The 17,319-nt window shown below is 39.0% G+C and overlaps 1 long non-coding RNA gene across 2 annotated transcripts in view; it reads right to left on the bottom strand.

Moving 5' to 3' along the window:
* LOC101751157 overlaps positions 1–16,327 on the bottom strand; it is a 42,860-nt gene extending 26,533 nt beyond the window's left edge. For both annotated transcript variants that reach the window (XR_006938913.1, XR_005858677.2), the window contains exons 1-2: positions 16,231–16,327; positions 15,843–15,956 (exon numbers count right to left, since the gene is read on the bottom strand). This is a non-coding gene — a long non-coding RNA (uncharacterized LOC101751157). The remainder of the gene's footprint in view (positions 1–15,842; positions 15,957–16,230) is intronic.
* Between the last annotated feature and the right edge of the window lie 992 nt (positions 16,328–17,319).

Raw genomic sequence — 17,319 nt, 5'->3', positions numbered from 1 at the left:
GCCCTTTCAACAGTTTGTAGTTTGCCTATCCAAACCTCTTCATCAGTGTTGCAAAGAGAACTACCAGAGAATTTTCTGTCCGCACTTTTTCAATCAGAAAATGTCATCAGAGAACAACATTTCCTGTAAGTGATATTTTAAATTTGACAACACTGGTGTGGTTTTACTTGCTCCAGGTGAAAATGACTTCAATATAAACAATTCAATTCTGTTTTGAAGCTGAAGCTTGATTTCTGTACACAGGTTTATACTGCCAAGTCCTACCACTGTGCATATTCTAGCACAGGCCTTGGCTTCTCACGTTAAAACCTTTTCAATTTCTATAAATAAATATGTCTGGAGCACAGACTCAAAATTCTAGCCTGATGAGTGCAAAAAATTTATTCAAAGAGAAACAACTCCAGCAGACAAGAAAGAGGTTGAGTCTGTAGCCGAGAGGCTTGCACTGGGAATGAATTGAAAAGAAGAAAGCAGAGCCCAAACAGATCCATTCAACGGTTTTCTGTGCCGACTGCTGTTGAACTCTGACTGCAGAGTTAGCATTGCCCAGCATAGAGAGAGACCCTCAAGCCTCTTATAAATTAACAACTTGAGCTATCCAGCATTTATTCCTGTGTGCTGCATATAGCCTTTTTCTTACATCCTCCTGTGCTACAGCTGCACGGTTTGCCTTTCTGAAAGATGCTGTACAATGCTGCTTTCCATTTTAATTATTTCAATTATTTTAGGGTGGCATCAGCAACATTCAAGACACGTTTAAATGAGGCTTCTCATTGTGAACAGCACTGAGTGTTTAATGGGAAATCCATCAGCACGATAAACAAATATCCTGACCTTGAAAATTTCCAAAGCCAATGGATATAAGTCCGAAAACAAATATTTATGTAGATGAAAATTTACTGCACTTGTTTTACCAGTCTGAGTTACCCACATTTCAATTTCCTGAAATATGCTCAGAAACTGTGCTTTGTGACAGAAAGGAGAGTGGTGGATACTGTTGCTATGGAAACAATAACATCTTTCTTCTGCTCCAAAAATGCTGTCTATTAGAGACCAGTGAGTGAAAAAAATAACATACGTATATAATTAATTTTACTGCCTGGCATGTTTCTCTGATTTCAAGAGATTGTTTCCGATAAGGTTTTCAGAAACAGGGATGCTTAACAACGGTGGAAATCTTTACAGGCAATGGGGTGCACCGTTGCTAATGTAGTGAAGTGAAGGTGCTTCTCTCCTTATTATCCTCATGCTTCAACAGGAATATTATTTCCTCACTTGCTATTGTACTGGATAGGACATTCAGATAGGAGCTAGATCTGCATTTTATATTTGGGGTTTACAGCTATTGCCTCTTGATGTATTGCTGTTAACCAGCCAAATAAAAAAATGAGAGAGATTTTTTATAAGCAGACAGTTTGTTAAAACGCAGGTGGTCACTGCTTATTCCCAAAAAGCTTTACCAGGCTTATTCTCTCTCAGACTGCTCCTTCCATTGTTCTATACACAGACGACCGCAGATTTTAATCTTAGCAGAAAAACTCTAAAATTCTTGAAAATACTGTGAGTTCTGGCATTCAACAAAATTAATATTTTGCCATCAGACCCGACACATCTGAATTCCCCTTCATATATGTCTACATGTAAAAAGGAACATATGCACTGTCTCCATTTGAATGCCAATCTGGTCAGCTCGATTTTTGTGCAGGAGAAAAATGTTTTGTTGCATTGTTTTGGGGGGGTTTTTTACCCAACAAATACATATATTTTTATGAAACATTTTGGTTTGGCCTCACATCAGCTACATTGCTGTTGGAGATGCATAGTAGAATATTCAAATATCTTCCTCTGTTTCATTTCCAGAGTTTTGGAATTAGAAGGTAATTTGTGCTCCTCTTGTGTTTCAAGAGTACATCATAGGTAATTACGTGATTTCTTATTAGCTTTTTGTTGATTTGAGTTTATTTGGTTAGTTATTTGTGATTCTGCAATGCATGCAGCATCATCTCTTTGATTTTTGTCCTAATTAACTGAAGAGCCTGATGATCTACTTCCAAATAGTTTTTAAGTACCCTCAATTATTTTTTGTTTTTGGGAATTGATTTAGAGTTGAAACACGTCTCAATTAATTGCAAGAGATAATACCACAAAACTGTATGAATTAACAAATATTAATGAATACTTAACATCTATTCTAGATAATATTTATACACATACACAGAGGATACTGCTACAGGCTGAAATTAGAAGGCAGAAACAATGCAGCATATCCAAAGTCTGTATTTCTCTAGCAAACTCTAAGTAGGATGACAAAAATATTCCTTTCAGACTAACTTCAGTATCTGCTATGATAAGAGGAACTTCTAAATTACCATTTGCCAACAGCAGTTGTGCTCCTAGCTAGTATTACCCCGTTAACATTCAGTGTGAGGAATTTATCCAAAAGCTTTGATTACTGTATCTACCTTGAAAAAAAAAAAGCATAGAAAAAAACTAAGGCCTTATATTTTTAATTTCTCATGTTTGTCATTTAAATTACATATATTTTCAGCTTTACCAAGTTATCTAAAGCAACACCAACTCATGTTCTGGGCACACCATAAATCTTTACAGGAAAAAAATGTGTTTAGAAATCCTTTAGAGCTGTTAGAACATTAAGTGGTGCTATTTTTCAGTGTCTTCCAGCCTTAAAGCTACCTCATAGTATCAAAAATTCAGCTGTAAATGCATCTAATAAATAAATAAATAAAGGAGGAGGAGAGGAGGATAGAAATCCAGGTTTGACCTTAGACGGTTTTAAAACCTACTCAGAATATTGTACCTTCATCAATGATTGAAAGTCACTCCCTTTCAAAATGTATGAAGCTCTCATTTTTATCTGGATGTCTGTTATCACACCAGAATTCCAACCTCACACCAAAAAAATTTTTTAAAATGGTGATAATTAGGATTCAGACAACCAAGACCAGCTCAAATGCAAACTTTTCCCCACCTCCTTGGAAAGGGTTGGTATCCTGAAGGGGAATAAGCATCTGGGGCCTAGATTATCCAAAATAACAAGCAATAGCAGATGCTCAGCTGTCATCAACACATCAGGTAGCCATCACTCCGGGAGGACAGGTGCTCTGAGAACTGGGCACTTTCAGCAAAATTGACAAGAATATACTCAAACACCAACGTGCCCCAAAATACGTATTTGTTTTGATAATATACATTCTGCCTCTTTTTCAGGTCTCTCATTCTTTCTTCTTTGCATGTGTCTTTTTTTATTTGCTCTGTCTGAGACCAGAACAGGGTGAAAAACACTATGGGACTATAATAATGTGAATATATAAATATAAGTTGTATATATCTGCATATGTCAGCACGCTATATTTATATGTTCTTATGACTACATACTTTCATTTCTTTCATTACTGATTGAAGATATTCCGGAGGTTTTTAGAATGTACCTTCACACATAGCAGAGATAAGGAGTGGAATATACCATTTGAAATCTGCCCAAATTAAATGAACTCCATCTGTATTCCAAAAGTTTCGGGCTAGTTAGAGAGACATGAGTGAACTGAAGAGCAAACATGCTGTTCTGCAGAGAAAGCCATAACTCTTCCCAGTCCACACCTTTTACCAAACATGATATCTCTACTTTTGGCTCCAAGGAGGCTGAAGAGAGAAGTCCTGAGAGCTTAGGGGTCCATGGATCATCCCAGATGAGTGAAGGAAAGGATACTGCATTGTGTACTTTGCAGCTTGCATGGGCCTGTGATGGAAAGCACATTGCAGCAGCTGGATCCCAGCACAGGGTCCTTGGTTGTTCTCAGAGTCTGAAAAGGTGCATCACCAAGCCACTTGGAGCAGCCTTTTGGCCAACCCAACCTCCTCACCCTGGGGAGCTCCCCAGATTGCACAAATGCATCAGGCACCAGCCTGATGCAGATGGGGTGATAACCATGGCAGAAAGAAACTCTGAGCAACGGATTACATTGTCAAATCTTAGCTCTGTCATACAGAAATTTAAATATCTGGGCATTTTTATGTTTCACAGAAACACTTCACGTTTGTTCATCTAGCATCTTGGACTGACTGCCTCCTAGCCACAGTCACATTGGCTTCAGTGAAGCTCCTCACTGAGCCAGCTGGTGATGCTAACCAGTATGCTTTTCTTGTGTGCACAGCTTAAGCACTTTCTAATCATATTGCAGCAAAGAGCAGGGACTGTGTGTAGTTTTATTCACAGGAACAATGTTATCAGTCTATGGGAATGCACCGCAGACTAAAAACTACAATAGGATGTAGAGATTTGTGAGCTAACTTTAAACAAGCAGCTTGGGTATTAGAAGCAGCTTGACGTGGCAGCCCAGAGCTCAGTGTAGCCTAATTTAATCTGTTTAATTGTGCATAGCTAGCATGGAAAGCAAAACTAGATTTTATCAGATATATCTAAATGCTCCTTAATAACCTGTGCTTTCATCAGTGTTTTCTCTACACCTTGCTCTTTGTGAGCAGTACTTAACAGTTTATAGTCCTTCAGAGAGAGGATTGACTGCAGCTGTGAAGCTATCAAAGAGAGTAATGACTCTGCTTTATTTTCAGATGCCCAGGCCAAAATGCCACACAATCGTGACAGAAGTTACTTGTATCCAGGTATAGTATTGGGGGGGGGGGGGGGAGAAAAAAAAAAATCAGTCTCATTGTCATACCCTAAGGGGGAAAAAAAAAAAAAAAGAAAAAAAAAAAAAAGAAAAAATGTCCAATAGCCTCCAACTTAGCAAAATGCTAAAGGCACAGAAGATTGTTTGGGTGGAGGTATTTTCCACATCTGTAGTTACACCACAGTGATTGTGCCTGTATCACTCTGAATGCACAGGCTCTGGAGCATCACTGCATCTCAAACTCTGTATTCTACCACCTGCTGCACACCTGGCTGCCTTTATTCATTCAGCCTGCTGTACACTTGACCTGATTCAAGCATGGTGTCCCATGCCTTTCCAAGGGCTTACCCTGTGGCTGTGCATCAGCTCTCAATGGGCACCAGCAAGAAGCCAAGGTCAGAGAGGAAGACATGGGAAAAAAACTCCAGAGGAAGCAAAAACTTCACTGTGTGAGCATGCCTGGTGTCAGATGAGGGGTATATAACTTCCTCAACTCCCTGTGTGGCATCACCACTAAGTGAATAAAGTCTTGTCCATCTTGTCCATTTTCCAGACTCTGTTTAGAAATTTCTCTTACACTGAAGACATAGGGGCATATAGATGAAGGCAGCCTGCTCAGAATTTAAAGACCGAGTAAAAGATAACAAGGAAGAAACAAAGAAAAGGGTCAGTGTAGAAGAGGCAAGGATCTCTTCCATAGACACCCCCTGTTCAGGACTGCCTGGAAAGGAGCATCAGGCATCTTGCATAAAAAAAAAAAATAAAAACAGTTATCATAGAATTACAGGATCATAGAATCTTTTGAGATAAAAGGGGCAGTTAAAGGCCTTCTAGTCCAACTTCCCTGCAATGAACAGGGGCATCTAGAGTTAGATCAAGCTGTCCAGATCTCCTAGCCTGACCTTGGTTGTTTCCAAGGATGGGGCATCCACCACGAATCATAATCAAAATGAAAAAGAATTTATATTAAAAAAAAAAAAAAAAAAAAAAAAGGAAACCCTTATATATATGTTAAAGAAAGAAAATGTGCCTTTTCACATCACCCATTTGAGATGAGGCTATAAAGGCAATAGCTAGTTGTAACCTCTGCAGGTATATCTGGAAAGAAGTCTGGGAAAACACCAAAGCATGCACATGACTTGCAGTTCTTGCATTTGACCACATTTAAGCCACTGCATACATTTTTTTTTCTTGTTAATACGCAGTCCAAACAAATTGATCTAGACTCAGAAATCCCACTGACATTAGGGTAGAACATGGCCAGTCATTTGCTATTGCAAATTGCAGAGTATTAATGGTTGAAGATACTGTGTTATTCCATCTGTAATTACTATATAATTTGTAGCATTGCAAGAAGACTGTAGCGTAGAAGACAGAAATGAGTGTCTAGCGGTTATTCTGTAATAACATGGAATCTTCTGTGTAGGTTCTTGGTCAAATTTTAACCTATAACTATCCAGCTTTTAACATAGTAGCCTGACTGCACCTGGTTTCATTATGAAGAAATGGATAACAAGTACAGGCACAGCTATATTTGAAGCCCAAGCTTCTCGAAAGCTCTTCTTTAATGCTTTCTGCTAAATTCCTAATACTTTTGAAACTATTTGTTTCAATTTGCATATTTTAAAAATAATCCCATAATGCCTAAAGATTTAGAAGGGATTGACCTAGATGGGCTTTAGCTTCTTTCTGTTCTAAAGTTTTGTAAAAGGATAATAGTGCTATTCTGAGTGCCAGAAAACATATCAGTTTCATAGCCTGTGAAGAAAAATGCCTAAACTAAGTATCTTGTCTACTTTTATTTCCTTGTTTTCTCGATACACCTTATCAGGAATTCTGCTTCAAAACAGGTATTGTAAATTCTGTGGATGCCAGAATAAAATACTCCAGGTCCACAGTTCACTCTCAGAAGATGAAAGAGCCTGCAGAATGGAGAGTCTGTGCTGCTTTTTCGGTAGGTAACTCAGGAACTGAAGCTGCTTCATTCTGAAATGTAGCAGCCCTACCCACGCACTGGGGATTTATAGTTTTGTTTGCACAGGGAGATTTACAGATCATGAATATCGGAAGACCTCAGTTCACCTTAAGGCACTTGAGGGACCCAAGTGCCACAGAGATGGCTGAACTCTTACAAGTAAGGAGGAAAGCAAAATTGCCAGGTAGGGCACAGGCATCTGGAGAGCTTGGGGAAGCTGAGGAGAAGTGCTGAAAAGAAAGAAAATCCATTGGTAGGAGGCAACTGTGGGATGGCAAATGACTAAGGGCTTGACTTCATGTTAGTGGTTTACAGGCTGGTTCAGCCCAGTTCCGTGACTAGCAAGGAAGGGGTATTTCACAAAATCTGTGCCTCCAGAAGAGGGAAACAGGGGACCCCAGGATAACTAAAAACAGAGGCAACGATCTGAGGAGAAACAAACTAGCTTAACACTTTAACTCCCAGTGCACTACATGATGTTATGATGTGGAATGCCAGTAATCAAAAAGTCATAAAACCATGACACTTCAGCCAGCACAGAGTTGATAGCATCACTTCCACTGGCTTCTTCCTGCAATGCAGGTGGGACCTGGGCTTGGAAGTGAATGTCTCATAGGACAAATGACAGCTCTATGTTTAATCTCCAGCTGAGGTGAGGGAACATACTGCAGCCACAGCAGCAACCTCTACCACTATTTCTTAATTATTCTAGCAGTAGAGAGGGGAGTTGAGCAGAAATAACAAGCTGGAATTTGTAGTAGAAATCTGAAGACTTTCATTTGGTTTATAACCACACATAAAATGTTACTGTTCCTCCATAAACTCTTGCAAAGATTTGTCTTAAGTGATACCAAAAAAAAAAAAAAAAAGAAAAAGAAAAGAAAAAAAAAAAAGAAAAGCAAACCCCTTACCATAATTTTAGAGCAATGTAAAATGACATTGACCCACTATAAAGCATTCTCCCAGTAGATCATGATGTATCTTTAAAAGGGAATGGCTACCATGGTTCCCACTTTAAAGAAACAGCCAAACAGCCTAGCATTTTCTCCCATAAGGAAAGCTTGGAAAGAGAGAGAGGAACTGAAAAATAAACCAATGAACTACTGTTTTATAATGTACTCAAAGATATTAAGATCAGGTGAAATGAAACAAGGTTTTCCACTCCATTTTCTCCATCTCCAAGAAAAAAAAGAAAGAAGGAAAGAAGGAAAGAAGGAAAGAAGGAAAGAAGGAAAGAAGGAAAGAAGGAAAGAAGGAAAGAAGGAAAGAAGGAAAGAAGGAAAGAAGGAAAGAAGGAAAGAAGGAAAGAAGGAAAGAAGGAAAGAAAGGGAAAAAAAAAACAATAATGATATGGGTCTGCACTACATTTATCTTCTGACAGTCTGGTTGCCTGAAGCCAGGAGACTACAATACAGGGAGTATGGGACATGTGCTTCATTCTCAGACTTTCCCTTAACTTCTTGTTAGTTGTTTCAGTGTAACGAGTGAACTGGTTTCAGATTCTTATGGTTTTATGCCATATGCCATGTGTACCTCACAGAGGTCTACGCAGGTTTTGCCATATTAGGACAAAAGGGGTAGAGAGAAGTGAATTATATAGCTGCCATTTTCTGCTTCAGATCTTTTGTGTATTTTCTGTAAATTTGAGAAAGGCAATTGCTCAAAGCTATGTGAGAGGAGTGAGTGAGCTGTTTCTTTGTAATTCCCAGCAAGATCCCCTGTTAGGCATGGGGACGTGCAGAGAAAAGTGCAGGATATCTCAGCTCTTGGGTATCTACAGCTGTGCCAAGGTTCCAGTATAACTGTAGCCTTTTCTGATATGAGTCTGTAAATAGCTAAATTTACCTTCTCAAAGTGATGGTGGGAGAGATATCTAACTGAATCTTTGGTCAAGACCTCTCCCTTCTTACAGGATTTTTTTGTCTGTAATGTCCTTCCAACTCCAAAAAAGACAGTAAAAGCCAAGTATTCAGTTCAGTAACTAACACAAAATGATATAGAAATTTTGTGTTATTTCCTCATGTGAAGAACATAGCTCTGATGAGTTACAGTGATCTTAAAAATGTGCTGCCTCACACTGATGCAGGAAATCTGTCTATGAAAAGCATGAAAATAGTATGATATGGAAAGTTTTCAGTGGCATGTAAATTTAATTCAATTTTAAAATAGAAGTGTGAGTCCTTTGAAGCAAAACTGAATGAGAAAGATTTTCAGATGCAAAGACATGGGACACCAGTGAAGCAGGCAATAACAATATGATGGGGTTATTTTTAGGGGAACACCAACCATCTTAGCACTGCACCTCGCACAACACTCATCCTGCTCAGAAGCCAACACTCATAGTCACAGTCACTTGTACCAGCAGGGCAAGGCTGAATGCCTGAAAGATCTCACAGTGCTGTGACTTCCAAAGGTTATACCTGTGTAGATAGCTCCCTGGAGCCCTCCTGTCTTTGATCATTCACTTTATGCAAGTATTACTACATCTTTGGGCTCTAGCTACCTTTGAGAAGAAAACACTTTCAGATGAAAAACACGTTCAGGAGATAATGTTTTCTGTATAGCATGCACATAGCTGTACCTCAGGCTGTCCCCCAGCTATATCAGATCTCAGCAACAATTGAAGACACACAAGTTTCTGAGAAGTTACACTACAGAAAGACCATTCTGGCATGCTGCAGCACAGCCCTCTCTCTACTTATGACATGTACAACATAACTAAAAAGAAAAATACATGACTTAATAATCATAATAATAACAACAAATAATCTGCACTTCATGTCTCTCTGATACACCCCATGAACAAGTATCACTTCACATTGGTGAACTTCTCAATCACTGGATGCAATCTAAATTAAAACATTGCTTAGGTAAACAAGAGGCAAAATGATGCTTTATTACTTACTCACCTGCATACAGAATCACAGAAATGTTTGAGTTGGAAAGGATCTTTAAACACCCCTGCAATGAACAGGGACACCTGCAGCTCAGTCAGGCTGTTCAGAGCCCCATCCAGCCTGATCATCCCAGGATGGGCCTTCCACCACCTCTCTGGGCAGCCTGTTTCAGTGCCTCACTATCTTTATCATAAAAACCTTTTTCTTATATCCAATCAAAATCTCCCTTCTTTTCGTTTGAAACCATTTCCCCTTGTTCTATCACAGCAGACTCTGCTAAGCAGATACCAGTGAAGACTGAGGCAAAAAGGCTGTAGAGTACCTCAGCCTTCTCCTTTTTAATTGTCACCAGTTTGCCTGTATTGCTCACTGAGGCAGTATGCCTTCTTGGACTTGCTGACATTATTTCACATAGAAGAGTAAGCCATGCAGCCACATTACAGTTTGGACCCAGTCATGGTTCAGCTTCTATATGAAAAGAAGTACACAGCAACAGTTCTGAGGGCACTACCTCCTCAAGACAAATTTGTAGCAAGTGAAGAATTAGATGAAGGAGCAGTTGTCTCTTCAGGGACAGCCCCAGAGATAGCAACCCGATTTTCATGCTGTGCAACCACTACAGCTCTGCAGCTACTGTTTGTGGCAAGGAGATCCAAGATGAATTCTAGAGAAAGACCAAGTACACAAATACAATTGCCATGTATGCAAATAAATGTAAAACTTGCTGGAGGCTCAACAGGATAACCCAAGGTCAAATTAGCAAAATTTTGAAGGTCATTTAATTTCATTAACTCATATGCAGCAACTTCAAGTAATTTTTAAGCTTGTTTTGCCTATAAAATGTATGTTTTCATTAAACGCATCATTACTTTTATGGCCTCCACAATCAATCTCCCTTTTTCTCCTTTTTAAACATGAGAAACCAATCAGACATAGACACAAACATTTATATTGATGAGTTTCTCTTTAAGCGTGTGCTATAGCTTAGAGGCAAGAGAATGAGCTATCATTTCATGACATATGATAAAAGAGATGGTTTTAACTATCATAGGAGAGACAGACTTCAGAAGACAAGGCCTGACACTGGAGAGGGGAAACATCCACAGGTGATGGGGAAATAAAAAATTATTTTTCTTACTTACATATTTCTTTTAGTACATAATGCTCACTCATTACTGGGTTCAGTACTTGCAAACACTGCTCTTTTCATACAGTACCTACACAAAATACACAGCCTTGTATAAAATACATAGGCCTACCATTTCAATTCCAGTCTTCTACTAGAAATCACAAATACACCATCATTTTATCTACAACAACATCACTACTTCATCGAACTTCTTCAATCAATGCCAACATAGACCCATTCTAATGACTTTCTTCAAAGAAATACAATCAAGAAAATGCTCGTAAAACATACCATTTTCCCCTAATCTAACTCTTGGAGACTGAAATTATTTTTGGCCAATCTTTCAAAAAATTCAATCTATGAGACAGAAGCAGTAGGTAAATTTTCCAGAGAATAAGAAAGCTATTTCTTATTCAGACCTATATCAAATCCTACACTATCTGAGAAGAGAGATGACTAAAATATTCTGGGGAAAAAAAAAAAAGAAAAAAAAAGTAAAAAGAAAAAAAGGTAAAAATCTTAGGTTCAAGGGAGGCTCTGAAGAACAAAGTGCAGCAACAGATCAGGGTCTCTCACGTCCAGAAGAATTTATTGGCAGCAACCCAGTTCCGGCTGATTTCTTCTTATGCTGGCAGTCATCGTCGTTTATCTGTATAGAGTGCTCCCAGGGCTGTGAAGCATGGGAAGGACACAGCCGCCTGCATGCCCTGTGGTCACCCAGTGGGATGGGCTGCACCAAGCCTGCTGCCACATCAGGAGCTGCCATTCCCTTGATACAGGGCTCCTCGCATTGCTCCCCACCAGCCCCAGGCACTGTTCAGAGCACACAAACGAGACAGCACGGTGCCTTGCACATGAGGCAGCTGATCCACAACCCAAGGAAATCCTGCACAGATAATTGTGTTGAGTGTGTTTGCAATGGGAAGAGGTAATCAGCAGCTCAGCATTTAAACATTTAATAAAAACTGCAGCCAATGTCTTGTTTTAAAACCCATGCCAAGTACAATTATGTGAGGAGAGTGCATGCATGTACAAATTTTGGCAAAGATTAAATGTTATCTTTGCCGTTACCAAGCAGCTTAGAAGCTAAACTGCAGTAACTGTCTCTCGCTGTATGCATGCAGTGTCTGACGCAGTGGGACTCTGCTCTCAGTCAGGGCATTATAAATAATGATAACTAAATGAATGGATGAAATCACACTCCCATCACTGCATTCGTCTTCCCCCCCCCCCACACCCCCCCCTCCCTATACCTCAGGCTTAGAAATAAATGGTTCAGAACCCCTTTATCACAAACAAACACTGTCCCATCGCTTACAGTGGAAATGCATGCTCATGCACTGTTGTTTACACACTCAATACTTCAGGAATTCAGCATGCCTTCTGGCCTCTGAGTGACTCATTAAACTGCCGATCAGTACAGCACAAGCAACCAAAGGGAGGCAATGAAAATAATTAGCCGGTCCTGGGGTTCTATAAAGCTCAAATAGTAATTAAAGTAGACGGCTCTGCAGAATAAATCATTTTTAAAAGAGTAAATAAGCAAGTGCATTCCTGCTAGTTTGGAAAGCAAATGCTATGATTGGTGCTGGATCATTGCTGGATTCTTTACCTAGAGGTGAAGAAAGAAGGACACACAGGTTGATTGTGACCCACCACAGCTGTCCACTGTCCAAAATGCTCTACAGGGAAGCATGCTCCCATCCATGGGAAGAACAGGCTGCAGCTAAGGTGTGGCCCTGAGATCATTTCACACCACAAAACATCAGGGATCCTGAGTCTAAGCCTTTCCTTCACATCAGTTTGCTCAGTCTCCAGATTTGCAGTCTTCAGAGGAATAAGGAAAACTGTATGGACTCTCTCATGGTTCCATAACCCCATAGAAACTCAACTCTTTTTTTTTTTTTTTAATAATGTATTCAGAATAGATTCATTGACTCTTCAAAATTTCAGATCCTAACATTTTTCCAGTCTGATACTTTCTGTTTCAAAGGGAAATTAGCAACATGGGGGTAACTGCTGAATTAGAGAGAAAGAAAGAGAGTGGCACCTACATACACGTTCATTTTGCAATAGCATCTTGCAATAGGTGCTTGGAATTCAAAGGATGATTCAAAACACCAAGATCATGTTTGTGGCCATCTTCAATTCTTCAGGACATCGCAACCGATCAAAGATTTAAGGTGACATGTTAGTAGTAAGAAATCAGATGAGAGACAAGAAATGGCATTGAAAATAAAGACAAGTGACTTGTATTTTATAGAGAGCAAAGGAAACCAAAAAGATAACTGACTTCAAATTAACACGGTAACTATTAATTGAGAAATTATCTTTGCAGCCACACTGTGAGTGGATGTGAGCAAGGCAATAAGGCTTATGTCAAAGAGGGGATTCCAGAAATAAAGACATAGAGAGTACTGCACTAGTAGTGCATGTGTCTGGGTGGACAGTAAAACCATATGTCTCAGAGGCTTTGCATGGAACAAATTTATGAGATGCAAACATAACATGAAAATAAGGACTTAAAAATCTCAGCAGGTTACAGAGAAAAATGAGTGACAATTGCTGTTCAGCAAAAGCACTCAAAGGGAGGAAAAGCACTCAGAAGAGAAGGGCAGTGCTCAGTGAAGTATGACGTCTGCACACACAGCCCATACACCTTCCTTTGACTGATCACTGTCAGTTTTGTCTCCTCTGCTGCTTGTGCTCCAACAGACAGGTCTGTGTGCCACTTGGCACAACCTGTATCAGATTCAGCAGCCACATCTTTCATAAACTAAGGAGTCCTGAGATAGAACTGATTAATGTGAATATACATCAGCAATGTTTAACTAAGTCACAAACAAGCTACAAATTCAGAAACTGTTCTGTCTTTGCTGTGAAAGTGTTTATCATTTAAATCTACTTGATAACTTTGCAAAGCACAACTTAAAGTAGAATTCATTTCATGTGAACAAATTCTGATTTGATATTAATATCCTCAGATGGTAATTAAATGATCTATCTGCAAAGCGAAACATGATACCAGAATTTGGACTTGAGCTAATGCAGCTGCCCTGTGAGGAGGAGTCTGAAAGCCAGTTTAGTATTAAAAAAAAAGTGAAGCATTTCATTAACATTCCTGCTTTAAAAAAATATTATTCCTAGCTGAAAGTGTGTGTCTAATAATTTGCTTTATTAATTGAATTCATCTCTTTTTTTTCCTTTTTTTTTTTTTACTGCAAACAAGCTTTAAGTCCTTGTAAAAATCTACTTGAGAAATTAATACAGATTGGACTTCTCCATGACAAATTTTACCTTCTAACTTTCTTTCATCTCAGCTGAAAGGTACCTGGGTAAAGTTGTAAGTATATTTATTTTAATCAAAGAACTGCAGTTGTTTTGATTCTCTTACAGAATGCTTTTCTTCAAACTAGAAAAAAATAAATTCATCTTGGAGATGAGACCAAACCAGGAAACTTTTTTATAATTATAGTAAGTTCTTGCATACCTGATAATAGGAAGTACAGCAGGAGCCATTACATAATCTAAGAACCAAGGAGTGCTAGAATATTCAACAGGCTTCTGCTCTTGCAACTTTTACTTGGTTATCCATCAGCAGCGTAAGTCAGGCTGTGTCTGAGAATTCATATACATGCAAAGTTTCAAAACAATCATTTTTTTATTGCTAACACAGCAAAACATCAAATTGAAGAAGATTTGATATAATTTTATCTAGGGTTCTTTCCCTGAATACACTTTTTGAAATAATTTTTAATTTTATTTCAATATTGCTTCTTTAATTGTATGGAAATACATGCTATACAGAACAGTGAAAACCTATCTAAAGGCAATCCATGCCATGTTTTAAGGGCAAGCAAAGGATAAGAACAGCATGTATGCACGCACCTCTAATCTAGCATAAGATACTCAGAAGAAGATTTGCATTTAACAGGGTTAGCTCAAAACATATTTCAAAATCTGTGAGTTTTGGTCTAACTCTGGGATTTTTCATTAGTGAAAGGACTTAATTTTTGGCACAGTCACAAGAACCTGTGATGTGAGCCCCTGTAGAGAGCATCCATTCAGCAGCTTGGCAGGAGAAGGACACACATGCTTATCCCCAGCAGCACTCAGCATCAGCTGCATCAGCTTTCCATGGCACACACTGGACAAGTTTCATTAAGCTATCCCAAAGAATAGCTTTTCAACTACTGAAATACGCCAGTGGTGGAGGAGAGAGTGAAGTGCAACCTAGCAGCAAACAATTGTACCCTTAGTCCATAAGTAAAAAGACTGGAAGCCTTAGGCTCGTAAGCCAGCAAAGTAACCCTGCATCTAGGTGAGGGAGGTCAATCAATGTTAATGTGAAATTATCCTCCTGACTGACTTCTGGGATGTGAATGTTTGCCATAGCCTGGTCTTGAAATTAATTGCTGAAGGTTAATATTTGTTAGTAATAAATAAAATAATAGGAATGAATTCATTCATTCAAGGTGTAATTATAGGGACTATTTTCAGATTTTGGAACATTTTTTGGGTGACCCATCCTTGGCAGCCAAAAGCATCTGTAAGCTCTTACACTACTCTCCATGATGAATCTTTGAGGTAGATACAGCTCTTAACAGGTCATTAGCTACTAGAGAAACAGCGTGTCCAGTCTTATTCCTCTTAACAGTAACAGCTCTACATACAAGCTCAAAAGAGCTACCCAATTTGCTGGTAAGTATTTACTTTTACATGTAGCTCCTGGGGATAGTTCAGAGATGGGATGAAAACATCTCAAGACCTTGGAGAAACAACAAATACAGCTTTGGTGTAAGACAGGAATCCCCCTCCCTCAAATCTACTTCTTGTACTAACCATATAATTTTGATAGAGTTCTTAATAAATATGATGCAATAAATATTTATACGACAGGCCATCACTTTCCAAGCAGATATTCCTAGAGCTCATCCACAGCCTACTGTATTTTTTAATACAAAATGGTTCTGCCTTAGTCATTTGAATGTAGCCAAAAACAACATTCAGGAAACAGAGGAACTTCTCAGAAAACAGATCCTACTTCCCTACTACTAGCCACTAGAGTAAGACACTGTAAAGCGTGATGTCACTTCAGTGCCACCTTACACTGAAAGGGTGCCTACAGCTAAACCCATCCAGACATGTTGCTCCTTAGCATTATCAATGGAGAATGAAACAGAAAGACTCACATTCTTGAGCAGAGGAGATATTTTCCACCTGGACCTTATCTGTGATCACCAAACAGAGAATTGAAGATTCTTCTCATTTCTTCATTCATTCTCCATGCTCAAAAGCACTTGTGCCTAGGGTATATTAAATAAAATATCTTAGGCACCTCATGAGAATTTTTTTCTGTCCTCTAAAATGTCATCAGACACTCATGCAAGGAAAAGCTTGCCACAGATCAAGTGTTCCTGGAACAAATCAAAACCTAATTAAAACCAACTGCACAGTATCACTGTGACACCCAAAATTATCTTTAAGCAAGACACAAATGTCCAAAATGTCTGATTTAGATGACAGCATGTCTACAATTTGCACTCAGCAATAACAAACTTCAGCCAAGAGCTCATTTACCTGCTTCTGCTGTTGGTGATCAAAGAAGGGAACCTTGGAGGACAGTCAAGGACAAGAAAAATGCAGTATGCATGGTCCATTTTACTCTCCCCTCTCCAGGGAGAAGGTGGTGATATTGAAAGCAGCAGTAAGAGGAACAAAAACACTTTCTGGGTGTTTTTCTGGAGCACTGTTTTGGTTTTCAGTGTTTGGCAAAGCATAGAAATTAGTGAGCAAGCTGGCCAAACATTTTATTCTTCACAGCGAACACTGAACTCCCACTAAGATTTGCAAGGTGCAAATGGAGTTTACAAAACACATTAGTAGAGCTATCCGAGCTCTAATATCTGGTTTTAAAAGTGTGAATAATAACTTACAATCAAATTAACTTCTGCTTAAAAAAAAAAAAAAAAAAAAAAAAAAAAAAAAAAAAGCAGCTAAAAGCCAAGCGCCGAGACAGAGTTCTTCCTCCTGCTGAGCTCCAAGGCTCTTACCCCAGGTCCTGATTCAGCTAAGTGCCTACATGCAGGCAAAAAGCCCAAAGCTCTCAGCTGGAGTTGTCAGCTGACTTCCCAGACTATGATTCACTGTCCTGTTTGTACAACCCGCTATATTCCTGGCCACAAGCTAAAGGAAAAGATTCTATTAGACTGCATGAAGCAAGCCAGTTGAATATTTCACTCTGTTTTACCTCTTAGGTGAAGCTGATAGCAAAATAAGGGAGATGAAAAATAGTGAAGATTTAAAAAAAAATGAAAAATAAATTAAAAAAAAAAAAAAAGATTTACAATGTGCCACTTGCAGAGAAAAGTTAATGACCACCTCTCAAAACAGCAGCACGTGTTAGGACACCCAGGCCCTAGAAGGCTTCCTAGATCAATAGTAGTGCAGGTGTGATAGTCCACTAAGCAACTTCCCTACGGAGAATAATAAACCCCTTCATGTGTGGGAAGAAGTGAATCTTACAAGCTGTGAGCTATTCACCTTCACTTTGTGATCCCCAAAGTGCAGTACCAGAGACAGGATAATTCTGGATGTGTTGAGGTGTGAAGAGAGCAACTGCAAGTGTCATGGAAGTAAGGCAAGTACTGCTGTGTGATGATGGAGTAA

Source organism: Gallus gallus, chromosome 3 (assembly GCF_016699485.2).
Source record: "Gallus gallus isolate bGalGal1 chromosome 3, bGalGal1.mat.broiler.GRCg7b, whole genome shotgun sequence".
Classification (NCBI taxonomy): Eukaryota; Metazoa; Chordata; class Aves; order Galliformes; family Phasianidae; genus Gallus; species Gallus gallus.
This window is presented reverse-complemented; position numbering and strand designations above follow the sequence as displayed.